The sequence below is a fragment of the Etheostoma cragini genome, chromosome 23 (assembly GCF_013103735.1).
Source record: "Etheostoma cragini isolate CJK2018 chromosome 23, CSU_Ecrag_1.0, whole genome shotgun sequence".
NCBI lineage: Eukaryota > Metazoa > Chordata > Actinopteri > Perciformes > Percidae > Etheostoma > Etheostoma cragini.
In genome coordinates this window covers 10066034-10075438 of record NC_048429.1, presented here as the reverse complement: position 1 = coordinate 10075438, position 9405 = coordinate 10066034, and the positions used below count along the sequence as shown (strand labels likewise).

Sequence of the window (9405 nt, the reverse complement as noted above, 5' to 3'; positions counted from 1 at the left end):
ACGGCAGGTGTAACAGCTTAGCCTAAGTGGGACACTTTTCTTAATTATACTCATACTCTAATTCAATCTCTAATTGTTTAGTTTCAAATGTGTTCAGATTTAGCATTTTTAACCATCTTTGCGGATTTTTTTTTTTTTCCATTCAAAGGAGTTACCAGGTTGGGTTTGAGTCGTTGGCTTATTGGCTGGTTTGTCATCCTGTTGATGACACCGCTGACTTGAATCACTATTAATATACAATTGAGTTACCAAAACAAATAGTATAGCATACCTTAGAAGTACAACATAAGAGTAAAAATAACAAAACATAAATTCAATAAATGCAAAAGCCAGTGACTGTTATTTACAGCCGCCAGTCAGTGTTTTTGTTAAATTGCTGGTAACTACTACTACACTACACACTAGAGTACTACATGATGGCATTACTTGTACTACTTCTGATAGCAAACACAATATACTTTAAGATTGTATTAAAAAACTACTTTATACCTCTTCCACAGTAGAAGTTTAGGCTATAGTGCTTCAATTGTTAACAAACTTTTTTGTTGCTACAAAGTATGCCACAGAGTGGGCCCCCATGTTTTAGACCATATTGCTTTTGTTTATAACTATTAAATTATTCCTACGAAACTCCTTCTGTTGTATTACTATGCAGTACTTAAGTAAACATTTAATAGGCTACCTATTTCACTTTCATTCATTATTTGAACAGTACTCTATGTAATGCCATGTTTCACACTGAGGAAAATGACCTTTTGCTTCTTTAAAACTGTGGTAACAGCCCTTCACTTAGTAATAATGCACTAATACGGTTTTATGAGGTATTTGATTTGACCATCGCTTTTTGTCATATCTGTTAATACCTGTCAATTCTTACCTTAAAAACTTTTATCAGGTCCATGCAAATGTTCTCTCTCCATCACCTCCACCCCACCTGCATAAACTCAACTTCACCATCATTTTACATGTCAAATGTTTGAGCCAGCTGCACCTAATTAACTTAACCAATCTGATACTTTCTCATTAAAGCTAGAAAGCATAGGTTGGTTAGCCAGCTAGCTAACTTAATGTTAGTATATTGCGTGCTATGGAGCGTCTTTAGGCCTACATTAATTTTGAGTTGTTATGCGGTCAAAGGTGTGCATCTCTTTGACGTACCGATACCGATAACTCAAATTTCCGTTATCTTTCCCAAGTCTGTTCAATAATCTGGAAACAAGGTAAGTATTTGCTGTTTTAGCATAAAGTTAAATTTTCTTTTAAACACTTTTGTGCTCACAAATTATAAAATTCAAAAAATAGCACAAAATATGTAGCACAGAACAGCCGTGCACCTCTCATTGTAAATAACATAGCTAACCTTGCTATTATGTTTTAGCTGTTCCTGGTAGGCTCTTGCACAATTTAAGCTAGCTAGCTTCGGCACAAAGTTGATATTATCCCATCGATAATATTTTCACATCTGTCATTTTATTAATCAAAACAAACTTTGGTATCCTTGGTTTGGTGTCCTTGGCTTGGTTATGCACGGGAAATATTGTGAGGGGGAAGTAATTGGGCCAACGCTAAACAGTTAACCTAACTACTGTTAACGATACTTCTGCTATTGCTAAGTTTAACGTTAGCTAGCTTTACATCAACTGCTTGGCGGTAAATTAGGTAAATTAGACTTTATTTTAGTTAAGAATCCACTCAGTTATCACTACCGTCCCTCGCCAAACAATAGAAAACATGTTTCTAAATGCTTCCACGGTTGTTTGCAAAGGAGTTGTGTGATAACAATGTAAATCAATTAACATATAAAACAGTCAATAGTGGGATTCACAACATGTTTTGTCAACTATTGATTGACTCAGTGGCCCTTGTATTGGCCTTTTACGCTCTGCATTAACGTTAAAGTTTATGGGATTCGAAAGTTATACTAAAACCACTGGAATCAGCATTGTGATGAATTAAGCTAGAATTTAGGGGTCACAGGAGGGACTTTAGTAGGGACACACACATCGGGGATAGTTCATTAACTCTTCCTTTGCACAGTGCAGAAAGAGTGTTGAACAAGTTATAAAAAATACAAATTCTGTTCATGATTGAGGAAAATTTCAACTTTTCAGATGTAGTGAGTACATTTTTCTAATTTTAAGTCTATTGTCCAATATCTCTCTACTTGAACCCTCATTTTGGAGAACATTGTGAACCCCTGGACTATACAAAATGTGTATATTTTTAATGAGTAAATGCCACAACTTTTGGCCACACATTTCTGAATATCACTTTAAGTTGAGTCATCTTTGTGCTACTCTGGCAAATGAGTAGGCTTAAGTATTTAATTGGTCATATAAAGTAGACTATTTTATCTTATCCTATTAGCGAAGGTTTGAGAGTGTCTCCACCTGTTTTATTTTGCGTAAACTAGCGTCGTGGACTCTTGTGGAGAGCTGTGTTCGTCTAAGGTTGTGCGTTTTGGGGGATAAGTCAGCACTACAACCGTGGGTTTTGGCTAAAAGCTGGATATTAATCAAAGTTTTCTTGATTTAAAGAGGTCCAGTCTATCCTATTTTTCGGATTGTTGACCTAAAGTGTCGACATTTCCAGCTGAAATCGGACGTAGAGGGTGCACCTTTGCGCAGAGACTGGTTTGATGCTGTGAGGCTCCTCTGGGTGCACAAAGACAGCGGCTCGCAGACGAACTTGTTCAGAGTGAACCGGGGACGCTGGGAGGCGAAATAAACAATCTCCGGACTCGAAGTAGCCACGACTGCGTAGTTTTACCTCGTCAAACACACTATTCCACCACACATCCAACAAATACAAGGTAAGGACTTGTTTTTGAGACGTTTTAGTGGGACTGGAGGGCTGCGGAGCGGGTTAAACCTCCTTCGCTTTGGCTTCCCGAGCATGGTTGTTTTTGCAGAAAATGGCGTCATCGCCCTCTTGTTTCTGCCTGGCCGCGGCGGGGAGAGGAATAGTTTCCGAGACTTGTAGCAGCCTTTACATGTAGCGTTTCCCTCATCAAATAGGGAATCACCTACTACAATGTGTTGTATTCAACCGTAACTCGTCAAAACATGAGATAGTTGGAGATTTCGCCCCGTAGAAGGACGCGCAAAGATGGAAGGGTCACCGGTCCTGTGCGCCAAGCTGCTTCTGGAAAAGGTGGCACCGAGCCGCAAAACGCAGCGTTGTACATTCATGTTAATGCCATCTTTACCGGCTCTAGGCTAATACAAATGACCAGGGATGGTTTAGTGTTATTACCAGGGTGGCGATGGACGTAATTTATGGGAGCACTGTACCTTGTCTTTGTGTGTATTTGATCCGGGTTAGCTCGTTTTTACGCCACACTCCTCTGCCATGCTGCAATCGTTATGAGGGGCCTCTCTTTTACGGTTTGTATGTACATTTTGTACTTGACTTTTCCTGTGATCAAGTCAAGCTGTCCCATTGTTGGTCAAAATATTGTTTTTTAGGCTGAAAATATAACCGTGTAAAAAGAGATGTTCGGGGATAATGGGGGCGATGCAAATCGTGCCATGAGAATGGCGACTGCCCTGCGCTCTGGTTCGCTGCTTGCCAGCCGAGGACATCCTGAATGAGGTAAAAATAAAAGTCTTTTGGACGAATCACATAGTTTGCACAAAACTGGGGAAGTCCGGCGCTGCGCAATGATTGTGCTGCTGCCTGGCGCAGAGCACAGTGGCAGCTGCTGTAACCGCCGCCACCATTTCGCCGCGATATGTTTTGTGTGTGCTGGCCAACCTTTTGTAAATAGTTGGGGACTGTTGGATAAAAGAGCACAATAGTATTCATGCGGGCCCTTTATGGCCTGTGAATGCGATCCTAAGTCCCACTCCGGCTGTCCTGTCTTTCGCCGTACGTGCATGCGTCCTAGCACTGGCCACCACACATCCACCACAGCGAGGCCACTCGGTTCCCTGTGTGTGCTCGGCTTGGTTCCTCCTGTGACCAAAAGTCGAGGACTGATTGTGTGCGGAGTGTTATAGTACAGGCCATCACGATCAAATCGAAACAACGTCAAAACATCAGCCATGGAGACTGCACATCGTTTGCTCCGTGCACATTTTTATTAAGTTTCCTGAGTTATGCAACCGCATCCCCGTAGAGCGAACTGCTTATCCGCCTTTAATTTCTCGTCATCCACCATCCGATGGATATTTGTGTGCAATATCTTGTCAATTGGATCACTCTCCGTGGCGACGACACTGACTTAGGAAGATATGTCATTTGCAAATCACCCAGTTCCATTTGCGTCACAGCCCGCGGCCTCGCACGCCCATGGGGGGCGATGGAGTTGCAAATGGAGACTGTGTGTGTGTGTGTGTGTGTGTGTGTGTGTGCTGACGCTGCCCCAGCTGAAAGGGAACCAATAGACACGGACCGCGGCGGCAACAACCGCCGTGCGCTTCCACTCTCCAGTAGTGCACCGACTTGGGATTCTGTATCAACACGGAAGATCGCGCAGTTTTTTTCGGGATGGTAAGGTTTCATTCGCCCTGCCTGGGATGCGTAAGTGGATGCGTACACACACTAAACCTGCTTCGGGGCTCGACAGGCCAGCCGGAGAGGAGTATATCCGTCCGGTCTTTTCCCTTCCCTCATGGTGCTCGGTGCATGTGGCTATTATGGAGTCAATCGTGTGTGGATAAATGCCTTTCCACGGGATCGTGATTATGTGGCCGTAAACATTTATTAACAGCGCAGAGAATAAGGTTGGATTATGGTTTGGACACTGGATAAACACCCGCGTCGTTTTTATTACATCCCCAGCGCGCCACGCGTTTCTGCTATGGAGATGAGCAGGGCGTTTATGTCCTGAAACATTTTATTTGTTGCTGTTGCGCTTTTGGGTTCTGCGCATGGTTTCATCCACCAGAGCTCAGAACTTGTTCACAAGGCAGAAAGTCCTGAAATTCTCAAACTGAAACTGCTGATTCTGTTAGCATTGAAATAATTAAGTTATGGTGTGGAGGGAAAGATGGGAATTTATATTTGATCAATTATACCGGTTGATTGGTAACTTTCTAGTACCATAACACTTATTCTAATGGAATGACAGGCTTGTAGTAAGCATTCAATATAAAATAATATCACTAATTTAGAGAATATGACTAAAATGTCCAAATGCAGCATTAGAGGTATTTATTCTGTTGCAAAGTTATACTGTTGAAGTAATTCAAATATATAACAATTTGATTTGTGCAGCTTAATTTACTAACTAGAAATCTATTCTAATCTTACAGAAATACTTTTTCTGGCAAAGCATATGTTTTATATTTACTTGATTTTTTTTAATTTAGCTGACAGTTTCCCCTTCATGTGCTTTATTGAAAGCTGGGGATGATGGTTAAAACCAAACAAGGAATAGACAGCTACCCAAACCCCAGAAAAATGTTCCTTAAGGTAGAGATTCACCCCAGAAGGCCTGAGTTTTGGGATTATTTTTATCCTTGATAATGTATTTTTCAATTCGAGGTTCATTGGGGCAACTTGGCTGTTATTTTACAGTATGATTATTTGAATGGAAACTTATTTTGCATTGCATGTTGAAAGAGAACATTGCTCAGTCTAAGTACAGATGTTGAGATGGTTCTACTGTACATGTGTTGTAAAGTTTATTAGTTCAGATCAAGACCGTTACCATCATCCCCTTTAAACACTTTACAACACAGTACATGAGTATTTCTGACACAATGGAGATGGTCAGTCTAACCTTAGGGAGGACTATGAATGCGTAACTAGGAAATTACTGCTTCCTAGTTACCTAGTGGAACTAAAATAAAATGGAAAGACATATTGGCCTTAAGTTAAAGAATTGGTCTGCATATGTCAAATACGTTGTATGTGTAGTTCTGCCTCCCATCATCTCATAAGATTTGGGGTTATAGCAACCTGAGATTAGTCTTTTCTTATTTCGTACAGCAGCCAGGACTGCCTGGCTTTCCTCCCTGATAAAGGTTTTCCAGGTATCATGTTGACTGCAACAGTTTAATGATGTCACTGCATGATTCAGTCAGTTAAATGATGTAGTGCTGTGTTCAGTCACGGAGTCAGCTTATCAAAACCAATGTGCTACGTTAAGTCAGTCAACAAACCATTAACCTGCCGGTCATATAACCAGTCAGTGAGGCAAACAGACAGACAGACAGACATTAATTAAGATATCCATCCAGTTAGGCAACCAGAAAATCAGCATCAGCCAGTCAATAAGTATGTCAACTACAGATATCCAGTAAGGCAGTTAAGTCAGTCTTATTATCTACAAGCCAGGAAACTGTGGTCCTATATATTGTTGACAGGTGACACACCAGTTAGTAAGAACACCTTTCTAAACTAAACATTTGTCGTGCTGTGACTGGCATTTGTGAACACTGTGAGTTTCCAGCAGCTCGACATGTCAACAAAGAACCTTTTTTCTGCCCATTGTGACAGAGCATGCTCCAACTACCTGGAGAAGATCCGTTCAGTAGTCTGTTAACATCACACTCGGTTGTCATCACAGGGTGCCCTTCTCAGTTGATATGTTTTTTATAACACCTTTTGGATATCACAGGAATTACTGTTTTTTTGCGTTGCCATTTAACGTTGACATTACCGTATACAGCACTTAATTATACATCTACATGGGATTTTAGAGGCTAGATTTCAAAGATCATATGCTGCTCATCCACACACCTGGCATGAAAATATCCTTTACGCATCTCTCATGTCTATATTTATTTAAATCTCTGTTCCTTTTTCTCACTCTGCTACTGCATCCCTTAACGTTGCTCCAATGTACCTGCTTTGAATCAAGACTTTACATACTGTGCAGAAGTTTCCTTTTGTGTTTGTTTTTGAAGGTCAAATAGCAAATTCAGTAATAACCAACCCTTTGGATAGCCGCTGTCCTGCCACCAAGTGTTTTCTGGCGTGATTGGGTGATGAGAGCTATCGCAGAAAGTAAGCGCAGTTTATAGCAGACCTCAAAACAGCATATGTTTCAGTCTAGTAAACTTAGTTGAGCGAGTAAATATTTGTAGATAGTAAAATTTGCTCTTTGGGAGACCGAACAGTATTTGTATAAGTTGGTGTATGTGTGCACACAATTCTGCATGTGTGTAATTTGTGTGTGTGCACCCCTCAGGTATTTCCACATTTACAACAAAACCTCTGCAGAGTATGATTTGTTGCCACAGTGATTTGTGTTTGGGAGTTTCCCTAAAACAGTTGTCAGCAGTCAGCAAAGTTGAGCATATTTGACATCTTCGCATGCTGTTTTTACATTTGTATGTCATTCACACTGTAGTATAGACCTCTGTCCTGTCAAACTCACACAGGAGATGAAAAAGTCTTATAGAAGAACTGGGATAGTGATACCTTTAGAAACCCAATAGATGCAAGTTTTAAAATGTCCCACTCGGAAACAGCTTGTCTGGTTATTTTGTTGTGCACAGAGATAGTTTAGTGTAATTTGTTTTTAAAGATTAATTTTTGGGGCTTTTCTTCCTTTTTTTAGAGTTACAGTGGATAGACAGGAAATGTGGGAGAGAGATGGGGGATGACATGCAGCAAAGGGCCGCTGCAAAGGCCTCAGCCTACATGGGGTGAGCTAGAGGTCACCCCCTGTAGTGTACCTTTATTGAATGTACTTTATATATGTACTGTATGTTTTCAGAACATATATATCTGTGGGTTTACAGTATACTTACATACATGCATACATACATAACTTGATATGCCGGGTGACAGAGTACAACAGGACAATACACCTTATTTCTCTAGATTCCCAACATTAGGTGAACCTGAAGTAAGTAGGTTGAAGGTCTGAGCCAAAGAAAAGGCAGGTTTTTAAGTGCAGGGGAACTCTGTCAGTAGGCCACAACATTGTTCCCATCCTATCTTGTGGTCAGGTGGTATCCAGTGTGCCAGCAGTCAGCATCATGCCAATGAGTGTGGTGTCCCTCCATTAGGAGGAAGTCCTGTCAGTCCACCCCCACACAGCCATCGGAAATAACTATGATAAGGCAGTGGTGATTGCAGACACACATCATTTGGCTCAAGAACCACACAAACATTTTAACACATACATACATACATACATACATACATGCATAAAGTATATACATGCACACTCTTACATAATGAAATATGGCATGCTGATGTTTCTTTATGGGGTAGGCGGCAAAGACGCTGAAGCTCCAAAGAAGAGGAAGTTCTGCTCTTGTGACATGAATTTACCTTTAGTTGTTTCCTCTGATAGGGCAAACAAGGATCTGTCTTCTAAAATAAGAGATGTTCCCAAAAGGGAAACGCTTTGACAGATTGAATTCTAGCCGGCATAAACAAAATTCATTGGATTATCACTGGAGATGAAACCTAAATATATTTGCTCATTAATATGTAGCACTGGAGAAGATATCATCAGGTGTATTTGTGAAATATTGACCAAAGGATGTAGTATTTTTGCTGAGAAGGGTTCACATGTGAAAATAAACTTTTAAAATTGGTCTTTTGGCTTGTGTAGAACAGGGAATACTTGTCTTTCTCACATATTGCATGGCACGTCAGAATAATATGACGTTTCAGTTCTTCATGTGTTGTGTAGATGTGTTGTTTCTTAAAATCAAAGGTCAGGACATCAATAATCACTGCTTTAATCAAGAATTAAGCCTAACACCTAAACAATAGTTTAAGTTTCTAACAGAATATGAATGATCTTTAACTGTCCTCAGAAGACGTTGGCATGTTTTGGCATTTGTTTCTATAGAATAACTTGAAATTAACACAGCAATAAAATTAATCTAAAATTTCTCATCTTTCAACAATACAAGCATCCCGTATCAAGCAGGAAGTGGAGTGTAAATTGAGGAGTTGGACCGTAGATGCAAACCATCCTCAGTTTGAGCCCAGGACACCTATTACCTGAGTCAGAACAGGAGTTGCTACTTCACAACCATGTCTGTCTGTTGCCATGGAAACGGAAGAGTCCCTCATGTCAGTGGTTGAGCGTATTGGGCGCATTTGTGTGGCTAGATGTGTTTGTTTTAAACCTTTTGTACTGTACATATAGCCTCTTCAGAAGTGAGTTAAAAGAGTGTTGTGTATTGTCTCAGACAGTCATGGTCAGCACTGGCATGCTGCTGCTTGTCAGGTTCTTATGAAACACTTCTCAACAAAGTAGTTAGGCTGCTGTTGGACTCAGAATCCACATTTTTAAAATCGTGCTGTAGATGTACATGAAGGCAGTAAAGTCCCTTTTTTGGTTGTGATTGTAACATACCTTTCTTATTCTGCCCATACTAAGTCATTGGGTTTTAATGAAAGAACTGCTCGTACAAACAGATGGCATGTGCAAGTGATTGATGAATGAAGTTCACAAGTGTTGCTGTGCACATGACATTGGCTGCA

At 40.6% G+C, this 9405-nt stretch overlaps 1 protein-coding gene across 4 annotated transcripts in view; it reads left to right on the top strand.

Annotated features, from left to right (window-relative positions):
• Nucleotides 1-1006: 1006 nt before the first annotated feature.
• znf800b (zinc finger protein 800b) overlaps nucleotides 1007-9405 on the top strand; it is a 29770-nt gene continuing 21371 nt past the window's right edge. Inside the window, exon 1 of one of the 4 annotated variants that reach the window (XM_034862918.1) lies at nucleotides 1007-1220. The gene's annotated coding sequence lies outside the window, so the exon portion shown is untranslated. Of the gene's footprint in view, nucleotides 1221-2517; nucleotides 2813-4402; nucleotides 4525-9405 lie in introns of those variants that run through there. The other 3 variants (XM_034862920.1, XM_034862917.1, XM_034862919.1) reach the window with 3 other exon arrangements.